Source organism: Marmota marmota, unplaced genomic scaffold, assembly GCF_001458135.2.
Source record: "Marmota marmota marmota unplaced genomic scaffold, marMar, whole genome shotgun sequence".
Taxonomy (NCBI): Eukaryota; Metazoa; Chordata; class Mammalia; order Rodentia; family Sciuridae; genus Marmota; species Marmota marmota.
The window spans coordinates 19827176-19854042 of record NW_026000196.1 but is presented as its reverse complement, the minus strand read 5'-3'; the positions used below and the strand labels follow the sequence as shown (position 1 = coordinate 19854042).

General features: G+C 46.2%; 1 protein-coding gene across 5 annotated transcripts in view; it reads left to right on the top strand.

Annotated features, from left to right (window-relative positions):
• The first annotated feature begins 6192 nt into the window (after positions 1–6192).
• Apba2 (amyloid beta precursor protein binding family A member 2) overlaps positions 6193–26867 on the top strand; it is a 218902-nt gene continuing 198227 nt past the window's right edge. For 2 of the 5 annotated variants that reach the window (XM_048790384.1, XM_048790383.1), the window contains exons 1-2: positions 6195–6342; positions 14933–15047. The gene's annotated coding sequence lies outside the window, so the exon portion shown is untranslated. Of the gene's footprint in view, positions 6343–14932; positions 15048–25689; positions 25766–26867 lie in introns of all 5 variants that reach the window. The other 3 variants (XM_048790385.1, XM_048790387.1, XM_048790386.1) reach the window with 3 other exon arrangements.

Here is a 26867-nt window from a genome sequence, read left to right as displayed (position 1 = left end):
CATATATATATATATATATATATATATATATATATATTATTTTTTTTTTTCTAATTGGAAGGCCCAGGAGCATTTCGAGTGTGGGTATTTGGGTCACAGAGGTGCTGCCTCCCTTCCATTTTGTGACATGTGAAGAGCCAGGCCATTCCATGGTGGGGCTGAGGAGAGACTTGCTGTTTTCTGAGAACATATTATGGATTAGGAAGCAGGAGTTGTTTAAAGATCTGTCCTTTTGTGCTTTGTAATCTGAAAAGCAGAAGCTGTGGCCTCAATAGGAGGAGTTTTAAAATCTGTGAGGGGGCTGACTAGGTTCCTGTCTCCAGGCAGGACTGGATTATATTCAGGAACCATTTCCAGCCACAGACGGTATCCCATATAAAGCACTGAGATGAGGCTGCTGGCCACTTACTTGGGCAGGAGTGGGGTGAGGAGGTCTCAGGCTGGGGAGTCTGGATGGTGACCTGTTGTGATCCTGCAACTCTGGCCTTGTGGAGACATAGCCTGGTACCCTCTCAAGGTTGTCTCTCTTCTTTACTCTTCACGTTTCCTGGAGACATGAGAGGAGCTGGTCTCATTTCTTGTAGATGCCCTCATACAATTATTGAGCAATCTTCTCAGGCTGCAGGAGTGTTGGAGGTCGAGCCCCTGACCCTAATGTCTTCTAATTTTTATTCTTTGTTTCCTGGCCCATTTACCTTAAAGGTTCTGTGAGATGGTGTTTATTATATATTTACTTTAAAATTACACATTAAGAATTTGGTAAAGAGCTGGGCATGGTGGTACACACCTGTAATCCCAGTGACTTGGTAGACTTGAGGCAGTAGAATTGCAAATTCCAGGAGGATCTCAGCAACTTAACAAGGCTGTGGCTCAGTGGTAAAGCACCGCTGGGTTTGGTCCCCAGAATGAAAACAAATAAATAGATAGATAAAAATATCTTTTTGGGGGGTAAGGAAAATATTCCAAAGAATATAACATCCATCTATTTATCTTTTCCCTTGACATTCAGCAAAAGCTTGTTGTACCCCCAGGACTGTGTGCCAGGTACTGAGGGGAGAGCTAGAGGGTCTTCTTGCTCCACGGAGCTTACCTTTTCGTATCCCAGTTATTCTAACATATCAGTACTGTTTGGGACAAGGGACAAGGAAGGACTGGTGAGTTTGCTGTACATAAAGCAGAATGCTTCTAGAGCACCACTGTTTGTATACAGGGGAAATGAGCAAGGACTGAATGTGAGAACTTTGGGATCAGAAGGGATCAGTGTGGGTCAGTCTACTCAGTAACCGAGGTTAAAGCACGTGGTGCTGCCTTCCTGACCTGGTGATCCCTGCTGTTTGTTTGTGTGGCACCAGAGCCTTCACATCTGTCTGTGGCCCAAAGGGTGGGCAGGGCAGCAGGCTGAGCCTCCAGCCCAGCTCGTGCCTCCCTGGGGATCAGGAGGCTGTAGCATGCTGCTCTTGTTCCATCTCAAGGACCTCTCCAGGCCACTGTATCTTTGGATATATGTGCCTTCCCCCAGGATCCTAGGGACCATCCTCCAACTTTAGCCCTGTGGGCCTGGGTTTTCAAGGTACTCCTTGGGAAGCAGTTCCTGGGAGCTGTGCCCTTCCACTTTCCGGTACACTACCACCAGGAGGTGGAATGGGACAGTTTGTCAACCACTGGTCTTCTCACAGCAGTTACTGGATGGATTCAATAAATCCTTATGGAGCCCCACTGTGTGCTGGGTGCTGGGTCAAGTGACGGAGTTCCAGCAGTTGATAAGATAGGGGCAGCCCTTACTTGTGGGGCTTACCATGGTTAAAAAGTAAACTGAGGCCCCATAAAGATTTAAAGAATTTGTTTGAGCAAACAGTGATTCATGAATTGGGAAGCTCCAAACCAGAAGCAGTTTAGGAGTTCCACAGAGTGAATGCCAGGGTGAGGTTTTTGAGAGGATGAATCTGGAAGTGAAGCAAAGAAAACATTTAATTGGTTACAATTGTACAGTGGCTTGTTGGGCCTGTGATATTATGTGATATTTTTAGCTGCTTCTGTTTGGTTGAGCCTAAGTTCTGTTTTTTTTTTTTTTATTTTTTTTTTAAACCTAGGCATTTACCAGAAGTGACTCAAGATATAGTTGTGATTGCAATTCAAATTGAGGTCACTTATGAAGCCAAACTGACTCTGCCTGCTCAAGGATTCTGTATATATGGTCCACATTTTAATTTAACATTATATTTAGAACTTTCAGAGTCCTTAAAAATTTAGAAAAAATTCCAGTAGTTATGGCATAAATTCACCTAGCTTTACTCAGTATATTTGGGGAACCCTAAAACACCGCATAAAATGTATTTTGAAACCTTTTTTTTTTGGCAGATTCTCTTCCATGAATAATACTTGCATTGGTCTGACATCTAGGTAGATGGATAGCTCCTTGCAGCTCTGGCTCCTGCCCTCGGCCTCCTCTTCTGGGCTTCAGTGACAGACTGTAGGCCTATTGGGTGTACTTATAGCACTCTAGGAGCATCAGGGCCCAAGACCTGCATATTTATTCCAGTAGCATGTTTTCCCTTCTTCCATGAGCAAGTATTTGAGTAGAAACTTCAGAAGAAATGGTTGCTCTTTAAAAAATGTTTTAGATTTCCATTATGTCTAGTCTGAAAATTACTTATTTGCTTTTTGATTATGCAGAGTGCCTCCTAACAGATGGACTGGAAATTTTCTCCTTGCACTTTGAGTTAGCAGTCTCTGTCATATTGCAGTTGAAAGAGGAGACAGAGGAAAGGAGGGATCAAACTCCCCTTATGCCATCCCTGGGCTCCCTGCTTTTTTGCACCTCAGGAAAGCAATGCACTTCCAAGCATGGTTTATATGTTTATATGGTAATTCAGTTGAATTAGGTGCCTTTGAAAGGAAAGCAGTTTTTAAAAGAAGATCTGTACATGTGAGAATACTGCATGTTAGGATTTTGGCTGTGGAGGATTTGAAATGGCAGCATGGTTTTTGTGGCATGCTCTTACTCTTCTGAGGATTCCCACAGGGCCTGCAGTGTGGGGTGAGATATTTTGTCTAATTTACAGAAGGGATGGCTGTTTTACCAACATGCTTCTGCCACCCTGCCCCACTGCCTGTCACTTCCTCTCTGCTGCAGATCCCACTGCAGGGCTTCTCCTGTGAGCTAACCCTGGACTTTCCCTACCCCTACAAAAAGTTAAAGAAAATTTTGTCCAAAGGATTTCTGGGCTGCTCTGACCTTGATCAGCCCCTTTGTAGGTGCTGCCTTGGATGGAGGTGTGGGATGCTACTGGTTCTCTCCATCTGGAGTCTTAGAACCTGAGGGAGCCTGAGACTTCGGGGCTTGACCACTTAGCACCTCCATGCCCTGAACCCTGCCTGGGTGCACCTGGTTACTGCTGCAGGTTCTATATTGCCAGCCAGCCCATTGTCTGCAACACATGTATGTGCATGTGCATAAAGACTTGCATTATCCACACATGGCACACACCACAGACATACCCCACACCCTACAGCAAACATGCAAATCACATATACACACACTACACCCCATACCCCACTACCCACACATATCATCACACCACACTCACCATCCTTCACATTATATCATGCCACATAACTGCACCATACACACAAACCACACATGTACACATCACTGCATGCTACACTACCACATCTACATACACCACACTCACTACTCACACACCACCTGACCACACCCCCCACACACTTGATCCACACCCCCACATACCATACACGTACGACTCCCCACATATGTACCACTTGCACCAGGACTCCCTAAGAGCACACACACATGTGCCCACACACACATACACAATGTACACACACACACGTTGCATACACTACGCAGCCATGCCATACCACATATACCACATTCAGCACTCCCTATCCCCCACCCCTGCGCTTGCATGTGAGTTAAGTGAATGCAACTGAATTCTTTAGTTTTCTCCCAAATTTATACCAAAGGTCCTTGGTTCCTCCTGCTGTCTTCTCCTACCACATTCCCCGACCTCTGAGGCTCCAAGCCTTGGTCACCTCCCACTCTTCATCACCACCTCCTTTGTGTTTTCATTTCTCAGGGTTTGCCTGTGATGTGTGTGTTTGTCCCAGTCATTTGGGTGTTGGTACCCGAGCCCCGAGAGTCACCATCCAGAAGAAGATTATTCTTCTGCTGCCCACAGCCTTCCCTATCACAGAAGCAGCATCTCCTGTGGGAAGTCCTGCTTCTTGCAGCCCTATCTGACCTTCCCCACAGGTTGTTGTTAGTGTTGACATCTTCCCAACTAGAATAAGAAATCCTTGAAGGTGTAGTCTGGGTTTGATTATAATGCTGGTAAATATAAATTCATTTTGGTATAAAGACTCAACCAGTGCATGCATATTTTAAAAAAAATATTTATTTTTTAGTTCTAGTTGTCAATACCTTTATTTTATTTATTTATAGGTGGTGTTGAGGATTGAACACAGAGCCTCGCACATGCTAAGGCGAGCCCTCTACTGCTAAGCCACAAACCCAGCCCCGTGCCTGCATATTTAATAAAGCAAAAGGTGAAAGCCCCCTAAGCCTCCCATTCTGATCTCTTCTCCCTTTCCCAAAGGAAGCTGCTGGTTAACAGGTGTTCAGTGGAGGCCCTTTCATTCCCTTCTGTGTGGCCTCAGGTCCATACATGGGCTTGTGAATGTGTGTATATTTTCTAGCTGGCTTGATGCATTTGTAACTGGAATCAACACATGCTTGTGACTGTCTTACATTTTCATCTACCTGTTTTTTTTTGCTTGTGGCTATTTTGTTTTTTTTTTTTTAATACTTCAGAGTATTCTAGCATGTGAACTCTGCCATCATTTAACCATTCTCCTATTTATAAGCACTTAGATTGTTTCTAGTGTTTTGAAAGATTGTTGCAAGAAAAATCCCCACATTGATATTGTCTCACAGATGTGTGAGCCCTCCTGGAAATGGAGTTATTAGGGAGGAGGGTAGCCACATTTACATTGGTGATAGAATGCTGCATTGCTTTTCTGGAAGGCTTCTCTGGGACTCCCCCTGAGGAAATATTTTAAAAAAATATTTTTTAGTTGTCAATGGACTTTATTTTGTTTATGTATATATAGGGCTGAGAATCAAACCCAGTGCCTCACACATGCTAGGCAAGCGCTCTTCTACTGAGCTACAACCCCAGCCCAAGAAGTACATTTTTAAAAAAAGAAATAAATGGCAAAAATAATTAATCACTAACAGACAGATAGAATGATAGACAGATACAGAAACAGATACTCATTTGGGCCATGAACTGTGAAATGTTGCAACCTGGTAAAAAGCAAGGACTCAAAGGTTGAGATGGTTTCTAAGATTTCCTGTAATGCCTCTCTCCCTATACCCTCCCCCTGCCCCCCTAAAAAAAAGTCAGTATGGGGAAAAGAATGTGAAAAAATTTCTGAGAATTTGCATTAATGTCCTCAATTTGAAGAGAGAGGAACTGGGGGTAGAATTGGGAGGCCCCTGCCAGGGTCCCTACAGACCTCTTCTCCTTCAGGGCCCTTCCCAGGGTCTGTTTGCACTGCATTCTGGGAACATCACTTAGTACCATCTTCTAGGTCACTCATTGGCTCTTGAATTATATGTTTCTATGTTTAGCTCATCTGAATGCTCAGAATGTATTATCTACCATATTTTAAAAAAATACTAGGTTAAGTTTTTTTTTTCCAGCAGTTTTTGATTTGTAGGAAAAATTAAGCAGCAAGTTCTTTGTTCACTAGCACCCCTCCCCGCATTCCTCCAGCCTCTTCTATTGCTGACATCTTATACTTGTGTGCTACTTCCATAATACATGATTATTTACTGAAGTCCACTATATACTTTTTGGTTCACTCTTTGCTTTGAACATTTCATGGGTTTTGACCCATGTATAATGAATTAACTAACATTCGTGTTTAACTAGATCATTAGTTGTTTGTCTCGTTAACTTACTCTTTACTAAGAATGCCCCCTTATCATATCCTTTTTCATCTTTGCCTTCTGTGCTATGGGGAAATGTAGGGTGCTGAGAGGCTGGCTTCCCTCTGGGGAGTGGTGCTCACTGTGTTCTGCTGCTCCCCAAAGTCTGTACCCTTCTGGTCTCAGCACCTTCCCTGGCCACTTCCATCTGCCTGCCTTAGCAGAGCTGCCCACTGCTTGGACTTTGCGGTGCTGCTGTGGAACTGCCTCAGCTCGGTTCCTCTACAAATCAGCCCAAATAGGAGTGTTACAGAACGAGATCCACCCATGGAGCTGAAGTGACCATGGGGACCTGTGATCACCGGATCTTGCCATCTTGCCTGTTTCAAGTGAGTTGCACATAGTAGCAGACAGGAGTTTATTAGAAGATAAAGGAAAAGAAAAAAAGGGACACTTTCAAGGGAGAAAGGGAGTGGATTTTCTCAGAGAGGAGAGGGACTGTGTGCCTCCCCACAATCATCCATTTTTATTGGACTATCCAGAAGAGTCCTGCCCAGGTTCACCTCTTGACTTTTGAGGGCAGAATTACACTAGACTTTTAAGTCCTCTCTGTGTGTGGTCTTACCCCATGGAGGGGAGATTTTACTATTAAAATAACATGTTAAAGGCTCAAGGAATTCTGAATTATCTTGGCCCCTGCTGACCCGTTCTCATTGGAATTTATTCTTACAGATTCTGTGGTGGTGGTGGTGGTGGGGTTTCTTCTAATTTTCCTGTCTCCCCGAGTCCTGGAATCTGGTCTGTGTAAAGGTCACAAACGTCTCCCACCCACCCACTTCAGCCTTCTGGGTAATGTTGTTCTTATCAGTAGGAAGGTGTCTCTGGGTCTGCATTTTTGCAGAGGCTGTTTGCTGAGGAATACAGCACATCCAAGTGACTTAGGCCAGGGCAGGGCCAAGGTGGCTTCAGGTAAGTTGCTTTTTAAAGAAAGTAAGTGGGGGGTCAGCACAGTGGGCTCAATTCATAAAATTATCCCCTTAGCATCATGTTCCCACTGCCTACGTCTGTCTGCTACCCATCAGGAATAATAACAGCAGCAGGCATTTACAGAATAGTTAGGAGGCAGCAGGTTCCCTCTTAAGAGCCTCGTGTACATAGGCTGTTTCCTTGATGTCTTACAACATCATGGTGGAAAGTGGTTATTTCCATTCCATGGGTAAGGGAAAAAAGGCACAGAGAGGTTAAGAAATGTCCCTGATGTCACAGAGCCTGTTCAATGCTGCAGTTGCTATTCTAGCCCAGGCACCTGAGCTCCAGAGCCAAATTCCTTCTTTATTTTGAAATGGCCAACCAGCCAACTGGAATGGTGACTGGCACACAGTAAGAACTCAGGTAAAAAAAAAAGGGGGGAGGGGGCTTGGCCCATTCATCCAGGGACAGGAACAACACTGGAGCCCTGATATAGCTGCAGCCCCTGCGTCCCATGCCCTTGACCTCAGGAAGGTGAGGATTCTGAAATCAGAAGAGATGAAGTACATGGCTTCTCCGGCTAGAAAGAGTCCCCTATGCATCTCTTTGCCAGTTTCCCTCTTATTCTCTCTTGAATCCTTGGTATTATTTGTTGGGGAACATTTCTGGCAGGATGGAGTATTTTAAAGGAAACTGGGTATGGGTGTGTGGGGTGGCTGTGGGTGCCTTGGGGGCTGTGGAGGATCAAGGCCTCAGCGGGGGGAAGGAGGGCGGCTGCTGCTCAGCCCTGGTGTCCCCACAATGGTGCATGAGTGGGCGATGGTGGGATGTTCTGCGTGGGGCTGTTGTTCCAGATCAGCGGGAGGGCACGTGGCCTGTGTTTTTCTGCCATTACCTACCTCAGGGAGTGCCCACGTCACTGAGTGTTCCTGTCCCCGCCCGCTCACTGTGAGGATGAATAGACACATAGTGGGAAGGGATTTAGAGATTTTCAGTATGAGAACCAGCCCTCTTTTTTGTTGAAACAGGAAATGGTGGGGATGTGGGTGGCTCTGTTGGAACAGGCCTCTCCCCCCTGACCCCACAGGGAAGCCTGGTCCAGTACTATTTGCTGTGGCCATTCAGAAGGCGGAGCTTATCCTCCTGCTCTTGGGTGGGCTCCTCTGCAGCAATCTGGGTCCCCCAGGGCACTCATAGCCAGAGGTCTGGGAGGCGCAAGGCCTTTTCCCACCAACTATGGCCAGACAGGTCTCCAGGCCATACTAAGGGGCTTTTTTCCTTACCTTGGCCCCATTTCCAGATGTAGGGGATGCTTATGAGGATTTGATTATTCATGAATAAGTGGGCCTGTAATGCAGCATTTGGCATGAGGGGAGAGCTAACGTTGGGAGTCCCCTGACCCTGAAGTTGTGTGGCCTGAGGAACCACTGATCTCTCTGAGCATCCTTTCATGTTTGCATTGGGGACAAGCCTGTCATTGAGTTGTCATGTAGTGGGTCACCATGGAGTCCTGTCATAGGTGCTGGGGGAACCACAGGACCCAGCAGATGAAAATCTTGGGGCCTCCATCCCAGTGGGTGAGGCTTGTAATAATATACACAAGGAGAGGAAGGAGGGGTGAACCACAGGTGGTGTCCACAGGGCCTCTAAGGAGGTCAGCAGTGCTCGATGTCCACCAGGAGCAGGACTGGGTGTCTGAGGAGTGGCAGAGACCTTGTGAGACTGGGGCAGAGTGAGCATCAGGGGAGGAAGGCCAGAGGATATGGAGGCTGGGCTTGTAGGCTTTTCCCACCATTCTGAGGACTTTGAGTATCAGAGGAGCTGTTGGAGGATGCGATGGAGGGAAGGAGAATGGAGTTTGCCTTATGGTTTAAATTTTTTTTAACAACTTTGCGGCAATATAATTAACATAAAGTTTATCCCCTTAAAGTGTCCAATTCACTGGGCAATTCATGATATTCAGCATCACTAATTCTAGAACATTCTATCACCTGTGCCCATTCACAGTCATTATTTATTCCCCCAGACTTCCCCAGACCTTGCTGGTTTCTTGAAGAGAATGGTTTGTTGAGGTCTCACCACCATAAAGGCATGTGCACATCTTGGGTGTGCAGTGAGGGTCAGGTGCTGCTGACAGGATTACACTGGTAGACGTGTGGAGTGGATTGTTGGGCTTGAGCTGAAACAAGAAATCCTGGAGGGAGGTGCAAGGGCTTGGAGGCTGAGACCAGGATGTGTGGTGGAGGGGATGGGAGGAGGAGGGGATTCTAAAGGCATCTGAAGCTGGGGCCTATTCCATTTACTGATGGCTCCCACATAGGGTGGGAGAGAAAGGAAGTTTAGGGGGCCCCCATGGTGATGAGTTGCCATCAGCTGGGAGGAATGGAGCTGGGTCTTATGGGGTGATGTTTGATCCAGCTTGAGATGCCTTTTAGATGTGCCTTAGAGGTGTTCATGGGTCTGGTCTTGTCCCTTGTCCTGGGCTAGGTGTTGTGTGGGTCAAATGATAGATCACCGGATGATAGATGCAAGCAATCCAAATGGCAATAGATCTGCCATGTACTCCAAGGGACCTCAGCCAGGAGTGGCTGCTCAGGCCAGAGGCAAGGGAGTGGTTTGGGAGCTTAGTGACTATTTATAGTCTTCACTTGTCTAGGCCCCAGCCAGGTGCCATATTCCCCTCCAATGTCCCCCAAACTTATATCTACCCAATTTAGAATACTTCATGAAGCACACAAAAATTTAGTTCACTTGGAGAATTGGTACAATTTGAGGCATTTTCATCATTTTTGTCTCTTTGACCATCTTGAGGGTATTTTTGGAAAGTTAAAAAGATGTGCCCCTTTTGTATCAAGTGAAGTCTTAACATTCTCAAAATATGGCAAAGCAGAAAAAGATACCTGAAAATACTTAAATGTGTCTACTTTTCATATCCTGCATTCAGTGTGACAAATGTGCTAAGCCTAGGTTTCTCCCCTACTCACATGGAAGTAGGAACACGGACAGAGAAAACTCTGGACATGGCCACCCAAAGTTTGTGCCTTGATTCAACCTGGGACTTAGTTCTGTGACCTGATCAAATGACTTGCCCTTCCTATGCTTTGGTGGGACAAGAATAGAACTCCCTCAGGGCTTTCACCCAGCAACAAGCTCCTCAGGAGCAGATTCAGTTACTGCTAGCTTTCCCCCTCCTGAATGCTTTGGTCTGGAGTCCTCCCCAAAGTAGAACTTTCCAGATTGTAGTTTGTTGGATAAAAGGCGTCCATCAGCAGATAGCCCTCTACCTGGGAATGGCAGGATGGATCTGTCCCAGTGTCTCTAGCCTAAACCACTCATCCTATGTACCTCTGTGCTTTCTGCTAGGTCTGGGTCTTGCCTCCTGCCCCTCTTGCCCAGCACCACTCTGAGGTGCATGGAACCGTTGGTTAGTGCTCTCAGAGTGCTTTTGACAGTTGATCCTGATTCTTTTACCCCTTACACTTGCCAGGGTGGCCTTCTGCCTAGAGCCTGCACAAGCATCTGGGGACTGTCATCAAACTGTAGTGGCTGGGGCTGTGAATGCCTGAAGCCCAACAGCCCCCAACAGCCCCCAACAGGGGGATGTTCACAGAACATGCCTGGGCTCCTGGGGTCATCTGAAAGGTTCAGAGGAGGTGTGTGCCTGTGGGTTTGAGTTTTTGTGAAAGAGAATGAATTGTCCTCAGCAGGAAGATGAAGCTCCTATACTAGGTGTGTGTCATGGGTTCCGTCAGGGAGCCCTGTCTGACAGTGAGAGAGTGCTTGATGGGGCCTCTGGCTCCAGGGCCCATCATCCAGTGATGGGCATGTTTGTGGACAGCTGTTCTCCTGTGGTCATGATGTGGTTATTTCGTCTTATGAAGGGAGTGTTATTTATTTTTTTCAGGAAAATTGTGGTGAAACCTTGATATTTCCTGTGACCTACAAAACATTGTTCAGAAGGCATCAAGGAGCATGCTCTTTGCCTTGAAAGTCTTGTCATTGTCACCATGTGTATTAGACACCAGCACTAAGTGCCCTTCAGAGGGATGGGGGCTTTCGGGGCTGGTGTGGGCCTGACTGTCCTCTGCACATGTCCTGCTGGCCTCCCAAGTAGAGGACACAGACTCATTCATTCTTTCTATATACATTTATTGAGTGTTGATCAGGATCCCTGCCCTTTAGAGATTGCTGCCTTCCCTTCCCAGGGAAGGAAGGCAGATGATGACCATGGTAAAGAAAGCTGTGTGAGGGGGTGGTAAGTGCTGTGGAGAAACACAAAGCAGGGGAGGAGTCCAGGAGAGGCTGGGAGGGTGTTGTTAAATTTATAAGTAGAGTGGTGAGGGGTGACAATGCAGCAGCAACATGGCAGGGAGAATGCCCTGTGCAGAGGCCCTGGGTAGCATCTGCTGTGTGTTTAAGGAAGAATAGGAGGCCAGGTCATTGGAGGAGTTGGAGGGTGGGGACCAGATGTGTAGGGCCTCAGAGACCATGGTAAAGACTTGACATTGGGAAGAATCACTTGGGCTGGTATGCGGAGGCTGGAAGGGGGCCAATATGGGAGCAGTGAGCTGTTGGGGCCACTGCAGCTGTCCTGGGCTTGGAGGCCCTGTCCAGGGAACTGGTGGGAGCAGGGACTGTGCTGGGAGTCTCTATGGAATGCAAAGGTGGGACCAGCATGGATGTATACGGGATGAGTGAGCAAGAGGGTCCAGGATGGCTCCAAGGCTTCAGCCTGACCAACTAAGCACTGTAGCCATCAACTGAAGCAGGAAGACTGGGAGAAGGTAAGAGTGATTCTCCAATTCCATGAATCAGGGGACTCACACTGTGTCCCTGATTCTCCAGCTCTTGGGTAGAGGGAACATGAAGGGCTTCATAGAAACTCAGTGCCATAAATGCCCTAGGGCCTATGTGTCACTTGGATGCAGTTGCACCGTCTGCTATTGGACTGCCTGGAGCCTTCTGGTCTGCCTGTCTGGTCTTCCTGGTCTGCATTACTCTCATTCCCAGACCTGGGTTTATGTTTTCCCGGTAAGCCAAATCAGGTTCTGCAGGGACCAGGTCAAGAAAGGCCTTGCTGAGCTGACTGGGTGGGAGGTGTGCTGGGAAGATGGTGGGAACTCTCCCCACCAACTGAAAAAGGCCTTCAAGTGGTGGAGGGCTGTGCACTTGCTGTCTGGTGTGAATGTGTGCAGGTTTGGGTGGCCTGGCTGCAGTGTATGAAGCTGGCTCCTGCCAGGAGGCGACTCTAGCAGTTAGGGAGGGTGGAGTGACCCCTGACACTGAGGACAGGCTGACTTTAGGAATTCTGTTCTCTAGGGCTTGACCATTATACAGCTGTCCAGGGCCCAGGGCCAGTCAGGGCCTGGAGATGGAAGTTTTAATGCTGCCAGTATCAGTGTCTTTCCTTATAGGCCAGGTTGTCCTCTGGCAGGGACATCATGAGGTGGGTCATGGTGGTTAGTTACTAGGAGCACAGAGCTGGATTGGCCTGGGTTGCTGAGCCCAATCCTTGCCTTTCCAGTTCTTTCTGGGTCAGGCATCAGGACGGGGCCAGCATCTGGTCCCTGGGAACCCTGCACTACCAGGTACCAGTTAACAATTTGTGGGGATTTGTTAGTTGACAGAGGGTTTTGCACTTCCCTTCAAATGTTTCTCCTGGGTGGGCCTGGAGAGTGGTTGAGCCCAAGGAGGGAGTGGGGGATGCTGCATGTACCCAGCCAGGAAGGTCATCTACCAGGTATTGCAACATGCAGAAAGCCAAGAGTCTGAACTTGGGGCCCAAGGACTGGCTTCACTGATGGTTACTGAACAGAGGGAAAGTGAGCAATCGCAGACTCCCTGGCTCCCAGGCAGTAGACCCTCTGCTCCTGGGACCTTCTGTAAAGGAAGAGTGTGGCTGAGAAGCTCACTGTATTCTTAGCCTTGGGAATACACTGCAAGTGGCAGCCTGCAGCCTTGTGGCAGTTCACAGGCGGGTTGTTAAAGGTGCTTTGGTAGTGTGATAGTGATGGGCCTGTGTTTTGGGGCTCGCAAGTGGTTCTTGGCACAGTTGGACAGGCCCAGACCTTTTCCCACTGAGGATGCAAGGTGAGATCTGCTGGGAACTGATGGCGATTGGGAATCCTTTTCTCTGCATGCCTCTCCTGAACAACTCCGTCAGCATGCCCTAGGAGGGGAGATGCTCAGAGTATCCTGCTGCTGTCTTCACCTGGAGAGTCTATGCAGATTTTCCCCTCAGGGTTACCTCTGTATTTTCATTCTGGGGCACTCCTAGATGGGCGCTGCCCCTCCCAGGTCATCCAGCACCACACTGATGGAGTAACTCTCCTCTATAGTCAGAAACTTCAGGTGACCCCCTTTGCCTGTGAGAGAAGACCCAGGTTGAGTGTGGTGATCTGTGCTCTGTATGGCTTCGGCCACATGTTCCAGATGCTCTGTCCCCACTCTTTAGAATACTTTCCCCACTCATTGCAATTCCTTATATTTATCCTTCTCTTTCTTTGAGGCTGTGTTTGAGGGTTTCCCGGCCTGCAAGTGTTTCCAGTCTAAAAAGTGGCACCCTTATGGGACTAGGCAGGCCTGTAGAGGGAGCCAGAACCCTGGTGGGAGCAGGAGATCCTCAGGAATGATTGTGAGAACTGCAGAACAAGACAGGGCTAAGATGTGATTACCACTGCAGTTCAGGGATGCCTGCCCCCAGTGGGTTTTGAAGAATGAATAGGAGTTTGGAGAAGATTCCATAGGAACAAAAAGGCTCAAATACAAGCACGGAAGATGTAAGGCACAGGTGGTGTGTGGCCTTGGAGTATGATGAGGCAAAGCTGTGACTGTGTGTGGAGCTTAGGCCCAGGACCTCAGTCACCCTACCTGCTGTGGTTCAGAGTGAATGAGGTTGTCATTCGGTGGTGTGCCTCTACACAGCCTGTTAGAGAACCTGGCTACAAGTGTGCTTCTCATGCTCCCATTATGGTGGGGTGTGGTTTGGCTTGTGGAGCATGGGGGAGGTTAATATTTGGAGAATTCCAGCTGGGTGGCCTGCCCCACAGGCAAGAAGTACAGACCAGAGGAAAGAACTCAGTCCTTAGTAGTTGTTGACATCATAAATCATAAAGATCAGCTCCCTCATTGGACATGTTAGAAAGATGAAGGAGAGAAGAACTGGGGACAGGTCTGGAGGTGGGGCCTGAATTGCAATATCTCAGTCTCATGATCTTTTGAGGTAAGGAAACTGAGGCACGGGAAGGTTACTTAGACTTCCCAGGCTATAGGTGGCAGAGCTGGGATGTGAACATAGGTGACTGTCTCTGCAACTCAGTTCTATAAGGAGACCTGGGGGCTGGCTGACTTGAGGTCGGCACTGCTCTGTGAGGAGTGGCTGGCTGAGCTCTGACAGCCGCCTGCATCTCAGGGAGGAAGCACTGACTTTTGTCAATCCGGTGGCTCGCTCTGGGCACCGACACACGTGCACCATCCTTGCAAAGATTTTGTTCATTGCTTTTGGTAGGAACCTCCCAGCTCATGTGCTGCAAATGCTATTTTAAAATAAATAGCCCACATCACGCCAAGCTCTGTATCTCCTGTAGCATTTTACTACTGTGGAAAAACAAGTTGGGAACAGAGCCTTGATAAATGCATTTCATTTCCTGTGAGAGTGAATGAAACCTGGCCTTGGGTTTCCCATATCTTTCTCCAAGAGGGTTTGAGAAATATATCCCTCATGTGCTTAGAGTGAAGTCCAGCTGCATACAACCTCATGCCATTTATTATCCACGTTCTCTGACCTTTGTGTATAAATATGAGGACTCCCTTGAAAACTTGGAGAGATTCATGATCAACTGCCTACCCTGGGGAACCTTGGGGAACCTTGGAGTTCCGATCCTATTTTGAGCTGCTTTTGAGGTTATGGGCCATTAGCTCTGTAATTTTAGTATATGACCCCTCTGTTTATGAATGAACAGTTTGCTTTTTCACTGGCTAATGCCCTGTTTGTGATCTTTTTCACTATAGTCTCCTGAATAATCTCCTGAATAAGTATTGCTGAATCTCGTGTGGGAGAACCACCACAAAAGCCCGGACTATCCTGTGGACCCAACGAAAATCGTCTTGTTCCTGGAGATTCCCAGTGAGTAGGAGACATCTCCATCCCTGTCGCGCTTTGCTTGACGTGCCATTTGCGTAGGAGTCTCGGCTAATGTGCCAAGAGGAAGCTGCAAGAATAGTTAATACCTGTTGGCGTCCTCACCTTTCTCTGATGAAAGCTTAAGTGAACTATGCACATTTTTTTCATCATTTTCTGTTTTTACAAATTTACATTTACAGTCATTCCTTGGTATGCATGGGGGCAGTTACCAAAATCTGAGGATGCTCAACATCTTATATAAAATGGCCTAGAATTTGCATAGAACCTACACATATCCTCCCCTATACTTTAAAACATCTCCGGATGACTCATATGCCTAACACAATGTAAATGCTATGTAAATAGTTGTTATACTGTATTGTTTAGGGAATAATGACAAGAACAGAGTATGTACATGTTAAGTACAGATGCCAGTCATCATAGGCCTAACTGCAAAGTATATGAAAGAATCACAACATGATTAGTGCTTCAACAATAAGTGCTGTAAAGACTGAGATCTGTGAGATGGTGGAAAAGACACGGTAGCCTCCATATCACTTCATTCGTTTTAATTCAGTGTGGTGCTTGGTGTGTGGCAAATTCAAGTTTTACTTTCGGAACTTTCTAGAATTAAAAAAAAATGTTCTTGATCTATGGTTGATTGAATCCATGCATGTGGAATCTGCAGATACTGAGGGTTGAGTGTATTTTGAGAAGAAGGACAAGAAGGAGAACAGGCACTCCTCAAGGACAAATAGCCAGACAGTGGACCTCACATTTCCTATGCCCCTGTCAATCGTGCCTCAGAAATCCTGTCCATGGGAGCCACCAGTTTCCTTCTGTCTGCTGCACCAAGTGCCTCTGGTAGTCCATGCTGCATTCCTGGCTCTGGGTACTCTCTCTTCCTATCTGGGTGCTTATGGGGCTCAGGGCATCCAGGTGATCAGTTCTCTCTGGGAGCCCAGGAGGTTGAAGCCAGCAGGAGGTAGGAAGGTTCTTCCTGCCCTGGTAGTACTTAAATTGGTACCTTCTCTTGGCCATTCAGCACTGACCCAGTGGCCAGTCCAAGGGACTGTTGGTGTAGACAGGGACTTCCTTTTTTTAAAAAAATATATTTTTAAAACTTTATGGACCTTTATTTTATTCATTTATTTGTATGTGGTGCTGAGAATTGAACCCAGGGCCTCACACATGCTAGGCAAGTGCTGTTACCACTAAGCCACCACCCCAGCCCCTAGACAGGGACTTCTTTAGTGACAGCAGGCAGGACAGCTGGAAACATTGGAGGTTTCTGCTGAAAAGTCCTAAAAGTGGATTGTTTAGGGTATTTTGAGCTATGTCTGAGGCACCTGGACCAAAGTCAGGTGCAAAAGTGTGTCACCTTTGGGATGTCACCTGCTGGAGAATGACAATAACCAGGCCTGTGTGTTTCCTGGGGCAGCCATAACAAAGTACCATTGAATTGATAGTTTATATAATAGAAATTTATTGTTTCTTAGTTCTGGAGGCTAGACGACTGAGAGCAAGGTTAACAGTGTTGTTCCTTCTGAGTGCTGGGTAGGAAAGATATATTCTATGCCTCTCTTTTAGCTTTTTGTGGTTTGCCAGCAGTATGTGGTAGCATAATTTTAATATTTACATGGCCTTCTCCCTGTGTCCTTATCTCCATATCTAAATTTTCCTTTTATTTGATAAGGGAATATTGAATTAGGGCCCACTCAAATGACCTCAATTTAACTTGATCTTCTGCAAAGACCTTATTTCCATACAGGGCCACAAGTACAGGTCCTCAGGGTTAAAACTTCAGCATTATTTTGGGAGGAGGCATAATTTAACCCACAACATGCCCCCTTCTAGGGCAGGGTCCATTCTCAAGCTGTCTGTGGGATGTGGTCTTTAGAGTAGCTCGGCCCCTCCTGCTGAGGGGAGAGATCATCAACAGCCTAGAAATAGGCCTGCATGGTCCTCTTCCTGCTGGCATACCTATGTGCTGTACTCAGCAGGGCCCATGCTCTGTCCCTTGGTTGATGATCGGATCCAAGTTCCAGCCTCTTGTCCCAATTCAGGCCCCTGTTTGGCTCCCACACTGCCTTCCACTGACAACCTTGCTACACCAGCCTCCCCACAGTTCCTCACCCTAACCCAGACCTCTTCCTCCTGTGGCGGCTCAATGCCAAGCCCACTTCCTGTCTTCTTTCAGGAAACATCCTGGCTGCCCGGCCTGGTCTGCTCCTGCCATTGCACTGCAGCTTCTTCTGATTTAGCCATGTACCTGGTGGTGACTCCCCAGTCGACCATGGACTAGATATATGGCAGTGGTTTCATAAGATTACAGTGGAGCTGAAAAATTCCTTTTGCTTAGTGACATCATAGCTCTCATGACATCAGAGTGCAATGCAGTAGTCACATATCTGTGGTGATGCTGGAGTGAACAAACCTGCTGTACTGCCATTTCTATAAAAGTATAGCACATGTGCTTATGCACAGTACAGGGAAATTTGATATTGATTACTGCTGTAGTTTGGATCTAGACTGTCCTCCAAAGGCCCATGTGTTAAAGGATTTTTCCTCACAGTGGCGCTCAGGAGGTTGTAGAACTTTAAGAGACCCAGGGCTTACTGGGAGGTCTTTGGTCTTTGGGGGTGTGCCCTGGAAGAGGATCACGACACTCTAGTCCCTTCCTCTTCTTCTCTCTTCTGTGCATCCTGGCAATGAGATGAGCAGCTTTGTTCCACCTTGTGCTCTCAGTTGTGATGTGCTGCCTTGTTAAAGGTCCAAAAGAAATGGGGCCAATCAACTATGGACTGAAACCTCCAAACTCTGAGGCAAATCAACTTTTTCTCTTTGTAAGTTTATTATCTCAGGTATTTTCTTACAGTAATGGAAAGCTAACTAACACAATAAATGAATATGTGACTGCTTTATGTTTTTACTATATTATACTTTTAATCCTTATTTTAGAATGTACTCCTTCCATTTATTAAAAAAAATACCAATTTACCATATGCTGGCAGCAATTTTGTATATCTCATGTTTACCCTACCTCTTGATTACATCATCTTTCTTATGTTTGACTGAATTTTTTGTTGTTTTGCTCATCATGGCCCTAGAATAATAGGCTAGACCTTTATATACACACATCACGTAACCTAGGAGTATAGTAGGCTATAGCCTCAAGGTTTGTGTAAGTACATTCTGTGATGTTTGCATAGCAATCACCTAATGATGCAGTTCTCAGAATGTATATTCATTGTTAAGCATCTAGAGTATTTGTTGACACTTTAAAAGTAATGATATCACCATTTATTGCACCTGAACCATGCATGGTGCTAAGGGCCACTGTCACCACCAAAGGCCCATGAGAAAACTGATGTTGTTGCCCACAGTCACGAGTGATGGAGCCAGAATCCAAACCCTCATCCTGTCCTTCCAAAGCTTCAACCATGCCTCTGTCACTGCACCAGGCCCTGACCTTGGAAAGACCAAGGCAGCTAGGACTGGCCTATGTGTAGACTTACTTACATAGCCTTCTAGGCTAGGTCACTCCTTGCTGTGACATGACATGTACCAACCACCCTGGGCCTCCTTCATGGCCAATGTCTCCATTTACTTTTTCAAAAATTACATTTATTTTATCAGTATAATACATGTACATATCTTAAAGGTTTATGAAAAAATGGCACTTTCCTTATGCATCCCCTCCCCCATCCCACTCTCTATATGCCACCACTCCCAGCTGTTTCTTCTGGGAATTATCTCCATATTTGTAAAAAATATGTAGTACTGATTTTCTCTCTCTCTCTCTCTCTCTCTCCCTCTGTGTGTGTGTGTGTGTGTGTGTGTGTTAGAGATTGAACCCAGGGCCTAGCACATGCTAATTAAGCCCTCTACCACTGTGCTACATTCCTGATCCTGCACTGTTTTTCTTTACTACCTATTGTGGTAAAGTTGGTCCTAACATGCAAATCCTCCTTCCATCCAACAAATACAGTTTTATCATCATTTTGGGTTAAACTCTTATATAGGATCTATTACTCAGGATAGCCTACATCATGCCACAGTAACAAACATCCCCAAAATCTGAAATATAGGCATATCTGTTTTATTGTGCTTCATTGTGTTGTGTTTTCATTTTTTTTTTTTTTTACAAATTTAGAGTTTGAGGTAACCCAGCATTAAACAATCTGTGAGTGCTGTTTTCCAAAGCTCGATGAGTGTTGACATTTTTTACTGTTATTTTCTAACTAGGGTGTGTATATTGGATTTTTTTAGACAGAGTATTGTTGTACACTTAACAGACATAGCACAGTGTGATCATAACTTTTATATCTGCACCAGGAAATCAAGAAATTCTTGCAATTCAATTTATTTTGATCTTCACTTTATTGCAGTGGTCCGGAACTGAACTGTATCTCTGAGGTATGTCCATAGTTCACTTTCTTAAGAGACCATGGCCTCCTGTTCTGGGCACAGGGAATGGCCTGTGGGCCAGTCATTGAGGGAGGAACAGTGGAGCTGTGGGGCCTCAGCACTTAGCAAGCAGATTCTTTGCTGTGTCCCTGTGTTTAGTGTCTTCTGTGCTGCTGTCACCTTGTCTGTTTGCCATTTTCCCAGAGTACATCCCTCCCCTCCTCTGAATGGCCAGGGGCTGGCTGCTCCCTGTTCACAGTGTTCTTTAGCCCCTTTTTGTGCATTGGTCTTTAAACCTCACCCCCTTTCTATGCTTTGGTCTTTTGGGGTTGGGAGGTAGAGGGTGAACGAGGGCTGGAAGGGACTTCTTCTCTTCACCCCACCTCTGGGGCTCTTTATCCCTATACCTCCTTTAGCACCTTGTCTGGTGTGGCTTGTGGACTCAGATTTTATGTGCTTCTTGTGCTCCTGTTTTTGAGTGACTTTAAGAGAAGCTGCAAAAAGGCTGGAACCTTCCCTTCCTAAAACTGGAAGTCAGCCTGGTCACCTTCAGTCTGGTCACTTCAGCCTACTCCAGTCCCTCTGTGCTGATACAGCTCCCAGTGTTGGCAGATCCAATAGACAACCTCTGTCCTCATCCTTCTGAATGCCTGTGGCCCTGGACGCTGTGTTCTCCCCTCTGTTGGCCTCATTCTCAGTCTTAGAACAAGTGTCCAGTTTCTCACCCTTGAATATGATGTGTTGGTTTTTAAAAATTGAGGTAAAATTCACATAGAATTGACTGTCTCATTCAATTAATTTTTAAAATTGGCATGTAAAAATTGTACATGTTTGTGGGGTATCATGTGATGTTTTGATACATGTATACATTGTGTAATGTTCAAATCAGGATGAATATTTCTATCTCCTTAAACATTTATCATTTCTTTATGGTGAAAATACTCAAAATCCTCTCTTGTAGCTTTTTGTAATGTACAGCACCTTATCATTATCTATAGTCCGGGCAGTGGTACCCCAGAACTACTTCTATCCAACAGTAACTGAGTGCCTGTTGATAAACTTCCACTTTCCCCTCCTCCCACTTCCCTCCCCAGCCTCTGGAAAACACTGTTTTACTTTCGATATCAATGAGGTTGACTTTTGCATATTCCACATATGAGTGAGTTAACAAGGTACTTGTCTTTCTGTGTCTGGCTTATCTCACTTAACATAGGAATCTCCAGGTCCACCCACGTTGATGCAAAAGACAGGATTTCATTTTTTTTTAAATGCTTGAATGGCATTTTACAGAGTTTATGTACCACATTTCTTTATCCAATCCTCAGTTGAACAGTTAAGTATTAATTGTCTTTCCAATGCTGTCTGGCCACCATCTCTAACTCCAAGACCTTTTATCATCTCAGAGACATCATTTCTTATGCCCCCTTGTCCTGCTTTCTGTCTCTATGAATTTACCTATCCTAAATGTTTCCTGTAAATCAGAAATCATAATATATGTGACTTTTATGTGATGTGTCTGACTTTAGGATGCTACTCCCTGGAGCTCTGTCAGTTGTGAGGTGTAGGGGAAGCCAGCGCTTTCTAATCCTCTCATTACATCTCAGTCTTTCACTGGGTCTTTGTCCTTGGCCTGCGACCTTCACATGAGTTTCTTCTTGTGCAGGTGCTTCTGGACTTACTATGGGGTCATGTTTGATAACGTCATCATAAATTGAAAATATCCTAAGTTGAAAATGCATTTAATACTTTTAACCCACTGAGTGTCATGACATTGCCTAGCCCATGTTCAGCTTGACCCTGAACACTTACATTAGCCTACAGTGAGTAAAACCATCTAACACAAAGCCTGTTTGATAATAAAGTGTTGAATATCTCAGGTAATTTAGTGCATAATCTACTGAAGGTGAAAAACAGTGGTTGTATATGTATGATTTTACACCATTATAGTAAAAAAATCCTAAGTAAAACCTATCATGGGACCATCTGTATAGCTATTTCAATCAAAAATATTGATTGAAACAAGACAGGAAGGCTGGAGTCAGAGGAGGGCCCTTCCCCCATGGTTTTGAGACAGGTTTTGGCAAAGTCCTCCTTCCAGAAGGCTGTGGGTCTATTTCACAAGTATTATTTACCCCCTGCATCTGCCAGAGCCACCAGCAGATATTTCTTGGCTCTTCACAGTGAGAACCAAGTAAAAATAGTTTGTGTGCAACTATAACTAAAAAATAAATATTTTAAAAAATAGTGGAGATAAAGCACAGGAAAGTTTGGGGGCCTCCAAGACAGTGACCCCCAGCCAATTCTCACTGTCATGTGAATCTATAGTTGGCCTCCAGCAGTTTGTCAAAATTACCCAAACTGTTGGGTGGACTTTGGACATCTGCTCCAGGTCAGCACATCCAGCAGCTGGCTCTTTGGACTCGTCTGCCTCTTCAGATCTCACGGAAGCTGCTTGGGTGAGGAAAGGGAGAGGTTTGCAAACTGAGTTCAACAATAGGTCTGAGAAGATTCACTAGTTTTTGGTTCATCTGTTTTTTTTTTTTTTTTCTTGTCTTAAGGACAGGGGTGATGGGTGATGGCTTCCAAGATCTTCATGTGTTAGAGCTGAAACCCTGTTTCTTGCCTTGCTTCGATTTTCCTCATGAGTATTATCATACCTGGAATTGTGTTCTTCACTTGATAGTTGACTCTTTTTTCTGTCTTCTTCGTTAGAGCACAGGTACCAGGGACTGGAATGTCATCTGTATGTTCCCTCTCACTCTTGCAGCCAGAAGAGAGCTTGGCATAATCTGGATGAATATACCCCCAAAGTGATAAATAACAAGGCTAAGCCACCTCATTGCAGTGGCTGATAACTTGTAGGGTTTCTTCTGTGCCTTGAGTTTAGGTGAACCCGGCATACAGATAAGTTAGACTGGGCTATGGTTTGGATTTGGTTTGTCCTCTAAGGTTCATGTGTTGGAAGGGTGGCCCCAGTGTGATGATGTTGGGAGGTGGTAGAACCTTAAAGAAGTGTGGCCTAGCAGGAAGTAATCAGGTTTTTGGGGATGTGTCCTTGAAAGGGATTAATGTAGTTCTCACAGGACCTTTCTGCATGCAGCTGTTTCTTTTACCACTTTCCCACCATGTTGGGATGCAGCCAAGGGGTCTGAAAGAATGCCTAATCCTGCACTTTTGGCCTCTAAAAATGTGAGCCAAATAAACTTCTTTTCTTTAATAATGTATCCAGCACCAGGTGTATTGTTATAGGAACAGAAAATGGACTAAGACAGATGGCAGATGGTTGGATCCCAGAGGTCCTCAGAGAATAAAGGTCCCAGCCCATTGTAGCCATGCCAAATGTTTTGATGCTGTGTACCTCTCACTGGGCATGGTGGTCTGTCTTTAGAAGGGCACCCTGTGATAGTATTGGAGCCAGGGCCTCCCTGGGGTATCAGGATTAACCCAGCTGTCATTACCATCCATGGTCATTTCTAAATTGCCAGCTCTTACTACAGGTAAACCTTATATCTACCTCCACCCTATATTCCTAACACTCTGCTTTAGGGATTGCAGTAGTGGGACTTCTGCACATCCAGAAAAACAGTTTCTCCTTCATTTCCCATATCTTGTTGATGATCCCACCACCGGCTTTAATTCTCATAAACAGATTTTTAAACCACCACCATCTGTTCTTCTCTTAATTACAAGTGTAAAAAATATTATTGTCCTAATTCCACTAAAGGGAGAATATTGTATATTCCAAAGACCACAATTCTTTTTTTTTTATTTATTGGTTGTTCAAAAGATTACAAAGCAAGACCACAGTTCTTGCATGTGGATCTGCCACCTACTGCTAAAGATGAAGTGGCTTCTGCCTAATATTAAAGCTTCCCAACAGTTATTTTAATAAATGGTAAAATCGGCCCACTTACATCTCTATAAAAAGTGGAAGTAGCTGAGTTGACAGGGGAGACCAGAGGCTGTGTTCTCTGCCTCTTCCTGATACTCCAGCCTCCCAGCTTCATAGCCTCACCAGTATAGGATAGGACTGGCAGAGACTGGGTTGGTACCTCCTATGCCCTTGCACTCCACCCAGCAGATGGCGTGGACATGGTTCTGAACTGGGATTGGGCCAAACACCCAACAGAATGTACGTGGGCATGGCACACATGGAGTTTGGTGGCTAGTGGACACCAGGTTGAGAACTGTATTGCAGAAGAGTGTCATGTCCAATACCCAGTGTGTCACCAATGCTGGTGTCTCTCTGGGCTGTCAGAGCCCAGTGCTGCTGTGGTTCTCACGTTGTCCCACGTAGATCTGGTAAGAAGGGAACAGAAAGGGCTTTTATCTTCATTCCCACTGTCCCTCTGAGTCTGTCCTGGAAGTTGGTTCTTTCCCTGCCAAATGAGTGTTCAGACAGCCAGGAGATTTCTGTTCTAAGGCAATGGGAAGTTTATGGGTTACTTTGAGCCCTAGGAAGCTCAAATGACAGTCTTCATAGAACCTCTGGAGCTTCCTCCTGTCTGGTGGAGTCCTGGAAGGCAGGAGGGGACAGGGGCCTGTATGTGTGCTCCCTTCCCTCTTCTGTGGCCTCCCTGCTTGCTGGCCTGAGCCTGTGCTTGCTCGTTTGCCCTTGCTGGCCAGGGTGAGCCTCAGGCATGGAGTGTCAGGGGAAAGGGCAGTCTTGCCACCAGTGGCCTGGTTGGCACTTTCAGGCTCCACCAAGTTTCAATTCTAACTTGTTTTCTTAAGAAGTGCTTGCGTGACTTCCTCAGTCATGCTGCTGCTGAGAACTTATTGGCCTGGTGACTGAGCTTTCCATTCTCAGACCCTATGGGTAGTCCTCCTGGGCTATCCCTTCAAGGAGTCTCCAGGGGAGCACCTCACATCCAAGGGGAAGCAGGAAGCTCCTCCCTGGGAAGCTACTCTTCTGTCCTGGTGAAGATGGCTCTGGTGATGGCCTCTGGCTCTAGATTCTCAGGCAATACAGACAATGGTTTCCCAGATGCTGGGGACTCAGGGCAGCCATCCCTTGGTCCCTGCTTGTGGGGCAGGGCAAAGCCACCTTCCCCTTTTCCAAGGGGCATAGCCCTCCAGAGTAAGCCACTTTGTCCCTTCTTGGTCTCCTGTGGACCAGAACACTGGAAAAATGGTCTGGGTGGGAGGAGGGGGACATCTTCTGTTGGAGGATGTGAGTATGTTGTCACCTCTTCCAGCCCTCCGTGCAGATTAGGTTATGCTGAGCATCCTGCCCCAGCCCTGGACATCTCTCAGAAGAGCCTGCCTGAGTTCAGTAGTTCCTGGACCCTTGAGGAGGCTCAGGAACCAGAGGTTACAGGAGTCTTGTGCTCCAGCCTGCTACCTGCTGCCACCCAGCAAAACAGGGCTGTGAGGGCGAACTTGTGTCCTTCTCCCCTGTCCACAGGACCTTGTGTGGCACCACTGAAGCCCTCAAGTCACTAGCCACCCGTTTGACAAGGTTGTGGTACTCCTTCAGTGCTTGGCTGGAGAATGGTTTTCACTGTCAAGGTGGCACATGAGGACCATTTCCACCAGGCTTCTCCACCATCCAGGAGTCACTTCTCCCTCAGTGGTTCCAGACTGGTGGTTTTCAGGAGTTCAGCAGCATCTCAGGGTTAATTAGAATGTTGGTATCTTCATTTGGCCTAGAGATGAGAGAGTTTTATGTTTATTCAAATTAACAGTAATTTAAAATTACAATTTCTGTCTTAATTGTATGTATTTGGGGATCCCATTGAAGTCTTTGGAAATAATTGCACAGTAATATTTTGGGAAGTTGTATTAAAATGCACAGATGTTCAAGTAGAGAAAGGTCCCTGTGGGTGAGCTTCAGCCCTGGCACCGGAGGCATCTGAGATGGTTTCTGCAGCAGGGTCTGGCCTGAGTCTCAGCCTGGCTGTAGGCCTTTTATTCAGGAAGGAGGTATCTGAGTTCAGCCCCCCTTTCCCAGTCCAGGAGACCCTGCTTATCTCTGGGGATACATTTCAAGATATTCTGAAATGTGGGTTTCTGAAACCACAGATAATACCAGGGCCTATATATTTACTAGGTTTTTTCCTATACATACATACCTAGGATAAACTTGAACTTATAAATTAGGCACAGTAAGAGATTAACAGCAATTACTAATGATAAAATGAAACAATTATGATAACCCACTGTAATAAAGGCTATTTAAGATTTATGAATTGTTTATTTCTGAAATTTTCTATTTAAACCTCTAATAACTTAGGACCACTGTACAGTGTGGGGAACAAAGCCACTGAGCCACAGCTACAACCAGTGTCAGAGTCAACGTCCTGCTTCTGGTGAGTCATCTGTGGGAGAAGCCACTGGTTGGGGGGAAGGGGGAAGGCAGGTGGCAGGTGAGATAGTCCTTGAGGCTGTGTGTCCACACTCATGGGCAGTAGAGGTCAGGTTCCCTGGGAGGCTTTTCCAAGCTACGGAGAGCCCAGGGTGCATGGTGGTCCTCTGTAGCCCGCAGCATGTGGTTGCTAGCTCTGTGTCCCAGGATTCCTGGACATGGGGCACAAGGTGGGATCACCTATGGTGAGCAGTTTCAAATCTAGAAGGTAGCTGTCCTGGAGGATGACCTTGTGAGCAGAGTCCCTCTCCCCTGAGCACATACAGGACCTGCTGTGTTGAGGGTATGTGGGCCACTGTCCCCTTAGAGACACAGATGAGTTTTGTGCAAGCTCTGTACCCCACAGGTGGTAAAAATAATGTCCATGTGGCTTAGTCTTTTGCAGAAAGCTGTGGCAGGATGCTCAGGGCTTCTGAGGGTCGACATTCCCAAAAGGGTTGGTCTTGTCTCATCAGTGGAAGTGACCAGTGGCCTCAGTAGCTGGTGCTGCCCATTATAGTACTGGTCACTTTAAAGCTATGTCTGGTCCTGGCTACAAAGGGAATAAAAATGAAGGGCCCTTTGCAATGGGCTAATGTTTGTGTCCCTGCCAAATTGATATGTTGAAATTACCTGCAAAGTGATAGTATTAAGGAGGTGGAGCTTTGGGGAGGTGATTTGGACCTGAGGGTGGAGGCCTCACAAGTGGGATTAGAGCCTTCCTGAAGAGGCCTGAGGAAGACCACTTACCCCTTCCACTGAGGACACAGTAGGAAAGTGCCATCTTTGAGCCAGAAAGCTGTTCCTTGTGTTCAATAAATCCACTGTGCCTTGATCTTTGACTTCCCAGCCTTGATAATGGCGAGAAATAAATTTCTGTTGTTTATAATCCTCCAATTTATAGTATTTTGTTATGACACCTGCTGTGGTTTGGTATGGTTTGAGCATGTTCTCTAACGGTTCTTATGTTGGAAGCTTGGTCCCCAGTGTGGCATTGTTGAGACCTTCAAGGGGTGGGACCTGATGGAAGATGGTTATGTTATTGGGGGTGATGTCCCTTCATGGGA